Genomic DNA, 17,476 nt, shown 5'->3' on the forward strand with positions numbered 1-17,476 from the left:
ACGCACGTACAACACGCACGCGCACACTCTCACACACACAAGCACACGCGCACACTCACATACACAAGCACGCGCACACTCACACACTCGCACACACTCACACACAAGCACGCGCACACACTCACTCACACACACGCACTCACACACACACACGCACACACTCACACACACACTCACACACACAAGCACACGCGCACACTCACATACACAAGCACGCGCACACTCACACACTCGCACACACTCACACACAAGCACGCGCACACACTCACACTCACTCACACACACGCACACACTCACACACAAGCACACACTCACACACAAGCACGCGCACACTCACACAAGCACGCGCACACTCACACACCAACACAAGCACGTGCTTACACACATACACAAGCACACTCACACCCACACAAGCCTGCGCGCACATAACACAGGCACGCGCACACTCACACACTCACACACACACTCACACACACGCACACACACACACAAGCGCACTCACACACACACTCACACAAGCACACACACACTCACACACACATGCGCACTCACTCACACACACGCACGCACTCACACACACACAAGCACGCGCACACACACAAGCACACAACAACAACCGCCATTCGCCACTAAGTGGCGGTGACGTCACCACGACGCTTGTGCCAGGCCAAGTGCACCTTGAGGCCACGTGAAGTGTACACACTCACATACACGCACACTCACACACACACACAAACACGCACGCGCACCTGAGTCCCGCACAAACAGTGGCGCCCCCCTTACCTTGCCCCCCCCCCCGCCACGAGCCCATAGTCATCCGGCGCGGGGTGAAGCGAGGTCACGGTGCATCTCGTGGCACGAACCCCCAACAGCAGATGTTGACAACGTAAATATCTCCCGTTCCTTTGCCGGAATTGAGCGGAACTGAAGGCGATTGGTGGCTCATCTCGCGTGTAACAGCCCCCCGCCCCCACCGCCGCAGTGTCAGTGGTGGAAATTCCACATTCTTATGGCCGGGGATGGGGGAGTTTGTAGGAGGTGTGAATCTGAACACAATCAGAAAATCAATTTATTTTGGAGGAATCCGATGAGCTATGAAGCTCTTCTTCACAGAACTCCAGTGCAGAACAAACACACTGATAACTCCTCCGGAAAATGGTACTAATTTTATCGGCCCCGGAGGGAGGTGATGATGATGATGGGTGGAGTCAATCACCAATGAGGATGGATTAGAAGTCGAGACCTTCTGCTCGCCGGTTAAGAAACTCGAAATAAAACAAACGCAAGCCTGTGACGTCCTTTGTAGAGCGGGACCTCATCATGGAACGCTGCTATAAGCCTGACTTGGAGGAGGAATTCGTTGGCGTAAGGCACTACCACTATCCATCAACGCAAGGCTCGTAACGCCCGGATAACACATTCATCAAAAAGGCTGAGTCGGAAGCGCTCACGGTACAGAAAAGGTTTTATAATTTAACTGAATTAAATTGACGAGAAGAGACACGCTATGAAGTCCGGTCTAAGAGCACGAGGCACATCCATACTCATTCTGTGTGATTATTATTTTGACGATTGTACCACACATTGACATGATGTCACGCACTGGTTGGACGCAACGAGGCGAGGTCAACGCGTAGGAGCCGGAGTCATTCCCCCCACGGAGTCGTTCCTGATGGAACTAATTCCCGCGTCACGGGTTCCTGGTCACGGGACCTTCTCGATGCCGAATGCGTTCACAGCCAGGGCGTTTTGTTGTTGTTGTTGTTGCTGTTGTAATTTTTGCTCGCGCTTGTTTTTTGTTGTTGTTGTTAAGAGGCTCCTGCCGAGGGGGCGATGTTGCTGCCAGTGACGGGCTGGGAGTAAAACATCGGCCCAGGAATTTGTAAACGCACCGGCCCCAAATTGGAGCTTTGGGCAATTATTTTATTTTTCTCGGCGTCTTCCAGTTTCCCCCCTCCACATTTTGAATCAACATCGCGCGCTTTAGAGAATTCGGCTGCGATAAATTCCCACGTGATGATGAAAAGCCACTTCGTTGGGCTATCATTCGTGATAGCCAGCTCGCTTCTTCAAAAGAGCTACGGATATTGCTCAATGGGGCTTTTATCTGATCAAATTTTCAACTAGTTTTAGTAAAAAAATTCTAAAAGAGGCATCGCTCAGACTCCACCGTGGCAGTCAAGTCAGCTCTGCTCTGGCACACACGTGAGCCTGCTGATGATGATGCTGATGCCCGCTTGCTTGCCAGCTCGGCGCGGATGGTATCACCACACGGGTGATTTTCCTTCAACCGATAAGAACCCAATCTTGATTTGAAGATCCCCTTTGAACATTGAGTTTCTGTTTGTCTCACGCAACCTGCAGTAAGATTCTTGTTCCGCTGGGGAATTTATTTTTTGGCTTTACCCCACACGACTTTATCTTGAGGGTTTTCAGATACAAGGTGAAGCAAACGCGAAGAGGATAACGAGGTGTGACAGGTCGCGGAACAGACCCACCAGGTGCCCTTGGGTCGACTCACGTGACGGGCAAGAGGTAGCAGCTGTGCAAACTTCACGTGTCCTCAAGGTGCACCTAGCCTGGCACAAGCGCCGTCACCGCCACTGAGTGGCGAACGGCTGTTGTTGTTGGTGTGTCTGCTGTGTGAAAACCGAGTTAGAGTCTCGATGGCGAGATGTCAACTACCTCGCCTGGTACGCAGGAGGTCGTGGGTTCGATCCCGACCCTGACGCCTGCTGCTGTATATTTGGAGTTTGCGTGTCTTTCTCTCTCCCCATGTCGCGTGGATTTTTCTCCGGGTCCTCCGGGTTTTCCCTCCACATTTAGAATCAACGTCACGCGTTTAGAGTATTTGTCTGCGATACATTTCCACGTAAGGACGATAAGCCATTCGTTGAACTATCATTTATGGCCAGTTCGCTTCTGAAAAAAATCTACATAGCTCAGTGGCCCTTACCTAGTTAAATAAAAACAAATATTTTAGTTTATAGTTTTATAATTTAGATTCCCACTCACGAACAACGCCAGTGGCGAATATTGGAACCGGTCTCGGGGCTCCTGCTGGACAACCAAAATAACACGAAGATACATTTTTTAAAATTTAGAATTTGGTAAAATAAAAAGAGGAAGATAATCCTCAAATTCATATTCTTAGGTTTTTTCGGTAAAGTCACGTAGGTAAATAATAAAATTAAAATTAATAAAAGTACTCGTTGGTTCTTTCGGTAAAGTCACGTATAAAGATAAAATAATACATTAAATAATAACATTTTATCTTTATACGTGACTTTACCGAAAGAACCAACGAGTAATTCCTGCAGTCACGAAAGCTCCAAATTCAAGATTAATAAAAGTATTTTATTTGTATTTATTTTAATTTTTTACCTACGTGACTTTACCGAAAAAACCTAAGAATATGAATACTTGCAGTCACGAAAGCTTCAAATCTAGAATTAATCTTCAAATTGTCAAGAGCAGCCACAATACAACGTGGTGGTGAATACGAGACGGTGGTGGGCCTTGATAAAAAAAAAACGTCACGAAGAGCCGAGACACGGGAAGCTGACCTCCCTCTCCCTAGGTCGACTCAGCCTCAAATGAGTATCCGGCGCGGCGTGCAAACAGCGCGCTACTGGGGGAGACAAAGCCGCACCTCCGATTAGCGCGCTAGGCTACGTACGGTGCGAAAGAAGTTCCACATACACAATCGGAAACCCTTCCCCACCCTCTCCCAATTCATGAGCGACGAACAAACCCCACAGGTGCTGTGATCGTGGGGCCCTGTTCGGTGCGGGGCTCAACGAAAACTGTCCCCATTCACCCCCCTCCCCCCGCGGTGCCGCTCCACTCATCACTCCCTCCTTGGGCTGCCATTCCATCCCCGCTCTCATCCATCGGCCGACCGATCTGAGCCACGTGGCGCGTCCCTGTGTCGCCCAACGGGACGTGGCCGCGTCGATTGGGTTTCATTGTTTTCCGTCTCGATGGCTTCGTTTAGGGTTTTTTTTTGTGTACCGCTTGTTTTTGGTTGCGGTTGTTCTCGCTACATTTCGCGCGAAGTACAAAGTCGTCGCCCGTCGTTCCTTTCAACGCGAGTGCCTCTCTTCTGCTTTTCCACACTTTTTTTCCCCCTCTGCTGTAACGTTCCGTTATATTTTTTTCCACTGACTTGTTGTGGCGAAAGGTGTAAAGTAGGAAAAAAGAAATCAATAAAATAACTTCAACACGAATATACCTCGCTGCTTGTGCGTGCGCGCGTGTGGGTTTATGCAGCTGCTGCTGTGACCTTTTTCCGTGACCATCATGGAAAGTAACTGCGGACGCATTCTCATGGCGGCGAACAAAATATAAGAGTCGTTAAATTGAGAGTCGTTGACATTTCTGACCCCATCCCCTCTGTACTAGAAATCTGCGGCAAAGAGCTTCATGGCTCATCGGATTCATCCTGTCTCATTGCTGAAGAAAGCAATAGCGCAATTCATCTTCTTGCTTCTTTCGGTAAAGTCACGTAGAAGGGAAATAATAAAATAATAAAAATGAAACATTATACAATAATTCTCACGACGTTATTATGTTTAATTTTTATTATTTTATTATTTCCCTTCTACGTGACTTTACCGAAAGAACCAAGAAGATGAATCCCTGCAGTCACGAAAGCTTTAAATCGAGAGAAAAAAAGCGCAATTTATCATTTAAATCGACCGTGAGGGTCCTTAGCCTCCAGATGACAGAAAATGAGTAACACAATGCGCGTACACCGACACTGACCCCCTGGCTCCCTGTCCTGGCGAACAATTCCGGCACCAAATATTCGCAGAGACATCGCGCAAGGGACTTGAAGCGTTATTCTTTGGTTCTTTCGGTAAAGTCACGTATTATTATTTGATCTTTATACGCGACTTTACTGAAAGAACCAAAGAATAATTCCTGCAGTCACGAAAGCTCCAAAATGAACACTTGAAGCGTTGTCTTACCAACAACAACCACAAGCACTATACAACCACCAAGACCTCAACAATGAACCTCACCACCGACTCCAGTCCCGATGCCATCCCTTATGGGATCACTCTGCAGCAGCTGCTGCTGCAGATGCTGCTGCTGCTGCTGGAACTGCTGCTGCTGCAACTGCTGCAGTTGCTGCAACTGCTGCAGTTGCTGCAACTGCTGCAACTGCTGCAGCTGCTGCAGCTGCTGCAGCTGCTGTCACCATTCTAGGATCTGACCCAGAAGGACGCTGCTGGGGCTGCCGTGCGAACAGAGTGGGACAAAGTGGACGATCAGAATTAACACCCCTTCGTTCGAGATGCAAACATCATCATCATCGTAGTTGCACCTCCTGGCTTTGATTAACTCCTCCCGGAAGACATCAGCATCAGGATGTTCCACCGGTTGTGCGTTTGCACTCAGGGCGACGCCGTATCAGAAACAAAGGCAAATAGTTACAGTGGTAACTCGGTAAACGTCGTTAATTCGTTCCAGAAGGTAGGACTTATACCGAAAATGACGTAAACCAAACGAATGTTTCCCATAAGAAATGAAGGGAAAGGAAATAATCCGTTCCGGAGTATAAGAAATAATATTTTATATGGCATATTATACATTAATGGGGTTGTATACAATAATTTAGACACTACCTATTACTAAAATGCATAAATAAATGAAAATAAATTTAAATAAAATTTACATTACTTTACCTTGCTGAGAGCAGTTGATAGCCTACGAGGATGGCGGTGAGGAAGGGGAGGAGTGGTGAACGGGGTCTACGCGGGTACGCGGTGACTCATCCCGACCCATACAAGTTCGAGCAAGCGCCTCGTATCCCAAGCAAGACGTCGTATCCCAAGACATTTCTCTCTCGTCAAAACACGATGTATACCAAATTGGACGTATTCCAAAGCGGTCGTATACCGAGGTATGACTGTAATTGTGAATTTGTTCAATCGGAAGCAGTGACAGTTATAGCGACAGAGGCCTTCTCCTTCCCAGAACGAACGCCACCCAGGGTCATCAATGTCCTCGTTCCGTGGGAGGTCGTCGCTTCTTCTCGGCATCTGTCTGGAATCCTCTTCCTCCTGAACTCCACGCGCTTGGGACTGATGCTGCTGATGCTGCTGATGCTGCTGATGCTGCTAATGCTGCTACTGCTGCGGTTGTCCAAGTCGCGACTTAAGACCCCGAAATATTTTTTGTTGTTCTTGGAACAGATCGCGTAAGTAAAATATGCGCCAGAAGTCTGGCTACCGTCTGATGATCCTGGTGGTGACTACCAGCGAAACGTCGTACCTCTTGATGGGATCGCTCTCCGACAACAACAACAACAAGCGAGTTGAGCTGCCGAAGCGGTAATAATACATTGGCCATGTTTGTTCATCACGTGACAACTTTATGGATTGGTTGTATCGGGTGGAGGAGGGTGCACGACACACATTATTCATGCGATCTGCCCCACCCCCCTACCGCCATGAATAAATATAAATCACAATATCGATCACATTGGGCCTACACGTGCTCAATTGACTTCAGACCCCGTTTTTTTTCATCCCTACGCAGCATCTCACAATGCAGTTTTATGCGATTTTAATGTTACCGAGTAAGGCCCCACTGAGTTGTGTAGCTCTTTTGAAGACGCGACCTGGCGATCACAAATGATAGCCCAACGAAGTGGCTCATCATCATCATCATCACGTGGGGATTTAGAGCAGCCAAACACTCTGAACGCGTGACGTTGATGCTAAACGTGGAGGGAAAAACCGGAGGACCCAGAGAAAAATCCACGCGACCTCGGAGAGAGAAACACGAAAATTCAAAATATATAGAAGGAGTCAGGGTCGGGATCGGACCCACGACCTCCTGTATACCAGGTGAGGTAGTTAACATCTCATAGCCACTGTGATGATGAGAGAGAGAGACACGCAAACTCCAAATATACAGCAGGCGTTAGTGCCGGGATCTAACCCACGACCTCCTGCGTACCAGACGAGGTAGTTAACGTCTCATAGCCACCGTGATGATGAGAGAGAGAGAGACACGCAAACTCTAAATATACAGCAGCAGGCGTCAGGGTCGGGATCTAACCCACAACCTCCTGCGCACCAGGCGAGGTAGTCAACATCTCTCTACCGTTTCTACGTAAGGCACGTTGAACTTATTTCGCACCACAGGTAGCCAAGCGTGCCGATCGCAAAATAAAAGGCAGCTATGATGAAATGTGTTTTCAAACGAGTGCGAAATGAGTTTGAGCGAGCGCGAACGAGGTCGTGGCGAGATTGGGGGCTGGATGGAGAGAGAAATTTGCATGTTCGCTTGTTTCCCAGCTCTCAGGCCAGACGCAGGTGCATTTGTTGTGTTTCCAGCCACCTGTGCCAACAGTTTTCTTTCCTCTGCACGGAAAGTTTCTCGCCCAGAGCTGGCGGCTAAAAAAAAAACTCAAACACCGATTAAAGCCGCGGATAAAGGTTCCATCTGCTCGCAAGCCTCGTTCCCTCGCTCCCTTCCACCGCCACCATCTCCCTTGCTTTCAGAGTAAATAAGCAAATAAGTAAATGTACGTTTATTCAGAAGAAATCATCAAGGGTTGGGACTTTAGTTGTGTCCCCCCCCCCTCTCCACATTTAGATGATTGAGATTAAAAATGTCCAGCTGTAAATTTCCACGCGATAAGGACCACGTGGCTGGGCTGTCATTTGTGGGCCAGGTCGCTTTTGAAACAAAGCTTCGCACCTCAGTGCGCCTTACCTGGGGAAATAAAACGTTTCGCAGTTCCATAGTTTATAGACCTGCTCGCATGTGGACGTCTAAAGTCCACAAGGGAAGCGATTGCGGTTGTGCATAGAACCCACACTGACCAGCGTGGTGAAGTATGGTCAAACAACCACCACGACCAACATGGCGTGGGGAGGCCACTCATCCAGCAAGAGATTGCATGAACACATCCATTATCATCATCATCATCGTCAATCATCACCATCACCATCATCACCACAATCATCACAATCATCACCATCACCATCATCACCACAATCATCACAATAATCATCATCATCATTACCTAAATCATCATGATCACCACCACCACCATCACTATCATCACCACTACCACCACAATCATCACAATCATCACCACTGCCACCACTACCATCACAATCATCACCACCACCATCATCACCATCATCACAATCATCACCACCACCACCATCATCATCATCACCACCACAATCGTCACAATAATCATCATCATCATCATCACCTATATCATCATGAGCATCACCACCACCACCACTATCATAACCACTACCACCACAATCATCACAATCATCACCACTGCCACCACTACCATCACAATCATCACCACCACCATCATCACCATCATCACAATCATCACCACCACCACCATCATCATCATCACCACCACAATCGTCACAATAATCATCATCATCATCATCACCTATATCATCATGAGCATCACCACCACCACCACTATCATAACCACTACCACCACAATCATCACAATCATCACAATCATCACCACCACAATCGTCACATCACCACAATCGCGATACGGCAATGCTTATAGTGCCTGCTACGTGTGGCGCCCTCGCCACTCGCGGTACAAGTGCGGTAACCCTCGCCACTCGCGGTACAAGTGCGGTAACCCTCGCCACTCGCGGTACAAGTGCGGTAACCCTCGCCACTCGCGGTACAAGTGCGGTAACCCTCGCCACTCGCGGTACAAGTGCGCACTGTGCAGATACCGAACGAGGCTGGTTCCCGGCTCGAACTTTTACCCCCCGTCTCACAAACTCGCTGTCGTTCCGCATTTACACGTGGGGCCTTTTTGTCTCGGTGGGTTGGTTTGTGAACCTCGTCGAAGAAAATGCAACTCAATGCGGACAAGTTGTGCAAAGAAAGCGCGTGAAGAGGGTGCGGACTTGAGACGACACTGAGAGACAGGCAAAGGAACACGCGGATCAGAGTACACACACACGGTACACACACAGTACACACATGGTACATGCACACACAGTACACACATGGTACACACACACACAGTACACACAGAGTACACACACACATTACACACAGAGTACACACACAGTACACACACACAGAGTACACACAATACACCCACAGACAGAGTACACACACAGTACACACACAGTACACACACAGTACACACACGGTACACACACACAGAGTACACACACAGAGTACACACACAGTACACACACGGTACACACACACACAGTACACACAGAGTACACACACACATTACACACAGAGTACACACACAGTACACACACACAGAGTACACACACAGTACACCCACAGACAGAGTACACACACAGTACACACACAGTACACACGCACAGTACACACACACAGTATACACACACACAGTACACACACACAGTACACACACAGTACACACACACACAGTACACACACACAAAAGTTATCTGGACACAATTTGTCCTCGCAGCGGCTTCTGGCTGGCCACCGAACAAAGACGGTCACCGCATCGCGCTTCTGCGGCCGTCTGGAACGCTCCTCCTTCCGATATCAGGAAGCCACTGGTAGCTGTGCGCTTTTAAATCATCCAGATTGAAAAGCCATTTATTTACCACGACTTTTTGTGTTTGGTCTGTTGTCCTTCCCCCGTGCCTCCTATTCGCTACGTACAGTTCAACATACGTACGGACATTCGAAACTGCTGAGAAGAAAGTTGACCTCGTGCAGAACACGTGTACTCAGCAGGGGCGATGGATGGCTAACGATGGAGTGGCAGCCAAAGAAGAGAACCTTCCCGACGGGACGTCCAACACACAGACACTGACTCAGAGCGACGACATCGGCTCGTGTGGACGGGCTATGCGTGATTGTGATATCTCACATCCACAAGGGATGACGTTGGCGTGGAAGGGAGGAGGGGGCATGTTATCCAGCAGTGGATAGATCATGACTGCCGCTGTTGATGACGTCATACATGCAGCAGGTAACTGAACGTGGGAAGCTCTGTCACCCTTCCCCGGGGAAGCAATCGATGAAGAACGGACCACAAACACAAAATAAATAAATATAAATACAAAACAATTAAAGACAAACCCATAGACTCACATAGAGAGCCATAGACTCACATAGAGACCCATAGACTCACATAGAGAGCCATAGACTCACATAGAGAGCCATAGACTCACACAGAGACCCACAGACTCAAATAGAGACCCATAGACTCACACTGAGACCCATAGACTCACACTGAGACCCATAGACTCACACTGAGACCCATAGACTCACACAGAGACCCACAGACTCAAATAGAGACCCATAGACTCACATAGAGAGCCATAGACTCACATAGAGACCCATAGACTCACACAGAGACCCATAGACTCACACAGAGACCCACAGACTCACACTGAGACCCATAGACTCACACAGAGACCCACAGACTCACACAGAGACCCATAGACTCACACTGAGACCCATAGACTCACACAAAGACCCATATACTCGAACTGAGGACCCATAGACTCACATAGAGACCCACAAAATCACACAGAGACCCATAAACTCACAGAGACCCATAGACTCACACTGGGACCCATAGACTCACACAGAGACCCATAGACTCACACAGAGACTCATAGACTCACACTGAGACCCATAGACTCACATAGAGACCCACAAACTCACACAGAGACCCATAAACTCACAGAGACCCATAGACTCACACTGGGACCCATAGACTTACACAGAGACCCATAGACTCACACTGAGACACATAGACTCTCACTGGGACGCATAGACTCACATAGAGACCCATAGACTCACACAGCGACCCATCGACTCACACAGAGACCCATAGACTCACACTGGGACCCATAGACTCACACAGAGACCCACAGACTCACACTGGGACCCATAGACTCACACTGGGACCCATAGACTCACACAGAGACCCACAGACTCACACTGGGACCCAAAGACTCACACAGAGACGCACAGACTCACACTGAGACCCAGCGAGTTAAATGCTGAAGAGGCAGAGCTCCTGTGCTGGACAGCTGGATACGACTTGGCACAATCAGTAGCAGCGCATCGTGTGAAGTGGTTCATCCAACTGTGTAGAAACGACTCAAAACAAACTAAAACGACGCGAGATTAAATTCCACAGATCGTGATAAATGCTGCCGCAAGAACGTGTCCCCGATGGCTAGGAATGGTCGTCATCGACTGTTCCTCACGATTAGAGTTGTTGATGTATCAGGTCGGGTTCACTCGGCTTTGAGCTCTTTTTGAGAGGCGACCAGGCCACGCCTGGCAATAACTCACCGATGGTGGCTGATATCGTCATCGTCATCATCAGCATCACGTGGGAAATTATAGTGGCAGCCAAATGATCTAAACGAGCGTTGTGTCTAAATGTGGATGAAGGGAAAGCGGGAGGAACGCGAAGAGCCACCCACGCGACCACCACGGAGGCCGTTGGACTGCGAGAAGGGCTGGGTGCAGATGCAGCACTTGTCGTAGTTAAAAACAAGTAAACCCGTAAAAACAAAGTTTTTCACTATAAATCCTTTATATGCGTGGCGGCTAGAGTCCTCTCGTCCTCTGGCTTGAGATGGCTGCCACCTATGGGTCAGATGATTGTCTGCCACCATTAATCAATTGGTAATTAAATATTTAATTTGTTTTCCCTAAACAGTGTAAAATTTTGGATTTTTTTTCCACGAAAATTAATTGTCACACACAACGAGTCTGTGTGGAAAATGTCAGCTCGATTGGATCACGGGAAGTGGGTTAAAAAACGAGCGAAAGATTTGCACGGTCCTAAGCAAGCAAGCAAGCACGCAAGCAAGCAAGCAAGCACGCGAACTTAATATAAAGGATTTAAAAAGAGAGAACACGCAGACTCCAAATATACAGCAGGCGTCGTCATGCTCCGGGATCGAACCCACGCCCTCGTGGGTTACCAGGCGATGAAGACGACACCTCGTCGCCACCACATCGCTGTACGGGCCAGCGTCACATTCCCCGTGCGCCGCTGTACCCTCCGACACACCGCGCGCTTTGCTGAGCACGCGGTCCACTGTTTGTCCACGTGACGGACTCGATGCGTTCGTCTTCGTGAGCGACGCAATTGGGGCTCTCTGACGGACACCATGTAACCCACCAAATCCCCGCCGATAGCAAATTTTGACGAACCACGGTATGAGCCGCGCAAGCCGACCGTGTTATAAAGACTAAACTCGTGGCACGTAAACAATTGTGAGCGCATGGGTCTGTATATGAATTTAAAGATATGTAGTGTGGGTCTATGGGTCGCTGTGTGAGTCTATGGGCCTCTGCGTGAGTATCTGGGTCTCTATTGGAGTATGTGGGTGTCTATGTGAGTCTACGGATCTCTCTATGCGTCGATGGGTCTTTATGTGAGTCTGCGAGCCTCAAATGTGAGACTACGGGTCTCTATGTGAGTGTATGGGTCTCTAATTGAGTCTACCGGTCTCTATGTGAGTGTATGGGTCTCTATGCGAGTCTATGGGTCTCTCTGTGAGTCTATTGATCTCTATGTTAACATATGAGCTTCTATGTGAGTCATTTGGTCTTTATGTGAATGTATGAGTCTCTATGTGAGTCTGTGGGTCTCTCTGTGAGTCTACGGGTCTCTATGTGAGTCTATGGGTCTCTCTGTGAGTCTATGGGTCTCTATGTGAGTCTATGGGTCTCTCGGTGAGTCATTTGGTCTCTATGTGAGTCTATGGGTCTCTAGGTGAGTCATTTGGTCTCTATGTGAGTCTAATGGGCCTCTATTTGAGTCTATTCGTCTCTATGTGAGTCTATGGGTCTCTATGTGAGTCTATGAGCCTCTATGTGAGTCTATGGGCCTCTCTGTTGAGTCTATGGGTCTCTATGTGAGTCTATGGGTCTCTATGTGACTCTATGGGTCTCTATGTGAGTCTATGGGTCTCTATGTGAGTCTATGGGCCTCTATGTGAGTCTATGGGTCTCTATGTGAGTATATGGGTCTCTATGTGAGTCTATGGGTCTCTATGTGAGTATATGGGTCTCTATGTGAGTATATGGGCCTCTATGTGAGTCTATGAGCCTCTATGTGAGTCTATGAGTCTCTCTGTGAATCTACGGGCTTCTCTGTAAGTCTATGGGTCTCTATGTGAGTATATGGGTCTATATGTGAGTCTATGGGTCTCTATGTGAGTCTATGAGCCTCTATGTGAGTCTATGATCCTCTATGTGAGTCTATGGGTCTCTCTGTGAATCTACGGGCTTCTATGTAAGTCTATGGGTCTCTATGTGAGCCGACGGATCTCTCTGTGATTCTATGGACCTCTATGTGAATCATTGGTGACCGGAATGACGAGACCACCAACTCACCGCACTTTGAGAACCCCGGATTGATGACCGCGGGGCTGGCGGTCAGAGTCACGGATTGGAACGCCACGGGCAGATCGGCGCCAGTTCACCGTCTCTGACCTCTGCGCCAACCCCGGGCCCAGCCTCCTCGCCGCCCTCAAACGTGAAACGACGTCGCTTCGGTTGATAGAAAGTGGAGGAGACTTTCGTGGCCGTCGTAAAGTCGGCGATAAAAACGTGGCCAGGGCCACTCTCGAAATCTTCGCTTTCAAGTCACCGGATCTCTCTCCGCGTCGCGCGCAGAGCGATGGGGGGGGGGGGGGGGTTGCCTAACAGCTGGCATTGAGCATTCGGCCCCCTAAAAGATAAAGTCCTTATTTATTCTTGAATTTGTAGCTTTCGTGACTGCAGGAATTACTCTTTGGTTATTTCGGTAAAGTCACGTATGAAGATAAAATAATAAATTAAATAATAACATACGACGTTTCGATTGCAACACAAGCAATCGTCATTTATACTGATGATGATTGCCTTGTGTTGCAATCGAAACGTCGTATGTCCTTATTTATTTATTCAATATATCATAAAGGGTTGCTGAGTGCCAAACGCCAAGCGGCAGGCAACAAACAGCGCAACTCAAGGTGTTAGCGGGGGAGAGATGCGACTTTTTTTTGTCTTACGCCGTTTGGTGTAAAATGGGCCATGATGATGGGAGGAGGAACTTCTTTCGCACCGTACGTAGCCATCCGTGATCATAGGGGGTGTGGGGGAAGGACAACAAACTAAACACAGTTCTTAAGAAGTGTTTTTTCAATCTAGATGATATAAAAAGTGCGTAGCTGCAATGGCTTTCTAATATCGGAAAGGAAGAGCGGAGGTGATCTGCAGTGTGGTGAGTGGGTGGGCCTCCCCTAGGTCGACTCAGCCTCAAATTAGTACATGTTGCGGTGTGTAAACATCGCCACTAGGGAGACAAAGGCGGCCGGGCGTGGTGCTGACCACCTACCCCCTCGTGTGCTGTGTCAGCCTTCATAGGTGCTACTCGCTAACAGCACTTTCCCCAACAGCCAGTTCAGGCTATAGGGGGGATCTTTGTCTCTCGTATTTGGATAGTGGTGTGACACCACTGGATCGCATCCACTTATCCGCGCAAAGTCTCGGATATTAGGAAGGATCAGTCTACACTCCTATTGGCCACTTCCTCTAAATCGCACAGTCTCGAATAGGGTTCCACTGTGGCTAGGAGATGTTAACGACCTCGCCTGGTCTGCAGGAGGTCATGGGTTCGATTCAGACCCTGACGCCTGCTGCTGTATATTTGGAGTTTGCGTGTCTCTCTCTCACCCCGTGATCGCGTGGATTTTTCTCCGGGTCCTTCGGGTTCTCTCTCCACATGCTGCATCAACCTGCGTTTAGAGTTATTTTGCTGCTATAAATGTCCGCGTGATGATGATGATGAGCCACTTCGTTGAGCTATCATTTGCTATGCTATAGCTCAGTGGGGCCTTGCCTGGTGAAATACAACAAAGTTTAGACTTCTATGAATCATTGCGGCTGGCGGGATAATGATGGACTTGTTCATGCACGCCAGGGGAAGGAGTGAGAGAAGGGAGAGGAATGAGAGAGAGGATTCACTTTATTGATTTTTTACACGACTATTATTTACGTTCGGCTGTCTCTCTCTTGGCGGCGAGGTTGGATTCACGTCACCCACCGCCTAATCCCATAATTGCCGGGTTTGTAGGATTCCCGGCAGAGTCCGTACAGATGTTTAACATCGCCCCGCCGCGCACCGGATCTCTCTGTCTCTCTCTCTGTGTCCGTGTCTTGCAAATGCGACGGATTATTTGGTGAATTAGCGCCCCCCCTGACACACACACAAAGTAAACAAAGATCACCCGGACAGCTTTGAACAGCCTGTTGAGGCAAGTGCTGTTAGCGAGTAGCACCTATGAAGGCCGGTACACGGCACATGAGGAGGTGGGTGGCCAGCACCACGCCCGGCCGCCTTTGTCTCCCCAGTGGCGATGTTTACGCACCGCACCAGGTACTCATTATGAGGCGGAGAATATTTGTGGGAGGCCTGGAACCCCTTCAAATATTCGCCATCGGTCGTGAGCGGGAAATCGAACTCGGTGAGCCCGGGTTTTGTAACGCAGCGCGCTAACCACTGCGCCACCGCTCCCCACAGACAGCACAAGATTAGTGGCTCACCCCGCCCCCCGCTTCATCCCATCTGGGGGGCGGGGGGGGGTCCAAAGCAGCCCTGCAGCTGTTTACTCTACACCACTTGCTGGTGGTTAAGAGGCTCTATTTGAAGTATGGCTTTAGGGGAACGCCCCCACTATAGAAGGGTGATATTGGCCTACTCTTCCACGCAGGGTCCCATACGTGCCACGGTTGCTAGGTGATGTTTACTACCTCGCCTGGTATGCAGGAGGTCGAGGGTTCGATCCTGACCCTGACTCCTGCTATATATTTGGAGTTTGCATATATATATGTGTGTATGTCTCTCTCTCTCTCCCCGTGGTCGCGTGGATTTTTCTCCGGGTCCTCTGGTTGTCCCCTACACATTTAGAATCAACATCACAAGTTTAGAGTATTCGGCTGCTATACATTTGCGCGCGATTAGCCGCTTCGTTTAGATGTCATCGGTGGCCAGGTCTCTTCTGAACAAAGTAGCTGTGCATCTCAGTGGACCTTACCTGGTGAAATAAAAAAAAAGTTTATAGTTTCAGTTCATCTTCTTGGTTCTTTCGGTAAAGTCACGTAGAAGGGAAGTAATAAAATAATAAAAATAAAACATAATCAAACAATTCTCACGACGTTTCGGCCACAACGCAAGCAGCCGTCCTCAGGTGAAAACCAGGTCCGTCGAGGCGACAGAGTCTGAATGAAACAGCACACGAGCTTGGAGAAAAAAAAAAGTTTCAGTTCAGTCCATGCGTCTTCGTTGAGGCCAAACCAAACCAAAAAACAGATGGGAGCGGTTGTAGGAGTACCCGCACACTCAGCCCCGCTGCCAGGTTTACGAGGGGCAATAGGGGAGAGCGAGATGGGACGAACCTTTATGGCAATGGCATAAAGCGGAGTAACAGAGTTGCGAGGTCAATTAACGGGAGAGTTGTGACGGCTACGTCAGCGGCCACGTTTAGTAGGACGCACTGCTTTTAATCGGTGCCTTGAGTGCGTTTCGTTTGACGCCGCGGGCTTGCTAACGGCCGGTGCACTGCGAATGCAATCCCACAGGCTCGCTCGGATCTCCGATTGTATTTCCCGGCGCGGCAGCTGTAACAGTGACCACCTCTAAAATGAATGAATACAATAAAAACAAAATATAACAGATCGCCCTCCCACACCCATCTCGCGCCTCTGTCCACACCAGCAGGTATTGTACGGGTAACAGCAGCAGCGGTTAGTTCAATGGCGCCTTACCTGGTTAAAATAATATCTAAAAAGTTTAAATAGTTGAAGCGTAGATGTGTGACGAAAACTGGAGCGGCCGGAGGGCCCTTTGCACGTGAGCGGGGTGACCCTCCACCCAAGATATTCTGGCGAAGCCACGTGGACGTTCAACGACGGAAATGGAAGTGACGTCATTTATGGACGGCCCCTAAACTGCTGCTCTCTGTTGGGCGAAAAAAAATTCGGGAAGATTTAAGAAGCTTGCACCGTCGTCTCAACTGCCACACCAGGAGATCGAACTGGCGCGAAGACATTGCACTGTGGCAGTGACTCGTGCAGCCAGCTATGGCTGCAGGGTTTTGGTGGTGGATGTTGTTTATGTCGTTTATTGTGAAAATTCGGTCACAGTTCCTATGGTCACTGTTACGTTGCTTTTATGGCTTTATTTTGGTGATTTCGAAAAGTTTTTTGGTTTGGCCATGTTTGTTTGTTGTAGTACGGAGTAAGACTGATGGTCTTAATCTAAGTTGTCCTGTGGTTAACACCATGTAAGACTAGGCTCTAAGGAAAGCTGTCTCGGGTGTGGACCAATCAACTTCAAGGACAGTGTATACATTATCAGAGTTGTGTTTTTTGTTTGCATTATGGCTGCAGGTATTGTGGTCTATGCAAACATGACTCCTTGTAAAAAAGGTGTCAG

The sequence above is a fragment of the Lethenteron reissneri genome, chromosome 54 (assembly GCF_015708825.2).
Source record: "Lethenteron reissneri isolate LAM-NWPU_2019-01 chromosome 54, ASM1570882v1, whole genome shotgun sequence".
Classification (NCBI taxonomy): Eukaryota; Metazoa; Chordata; class Hyperoartia; order Petromyzontiformes; family Petromyzontidae; genus Lethenteron; species Lethenteron reissneri.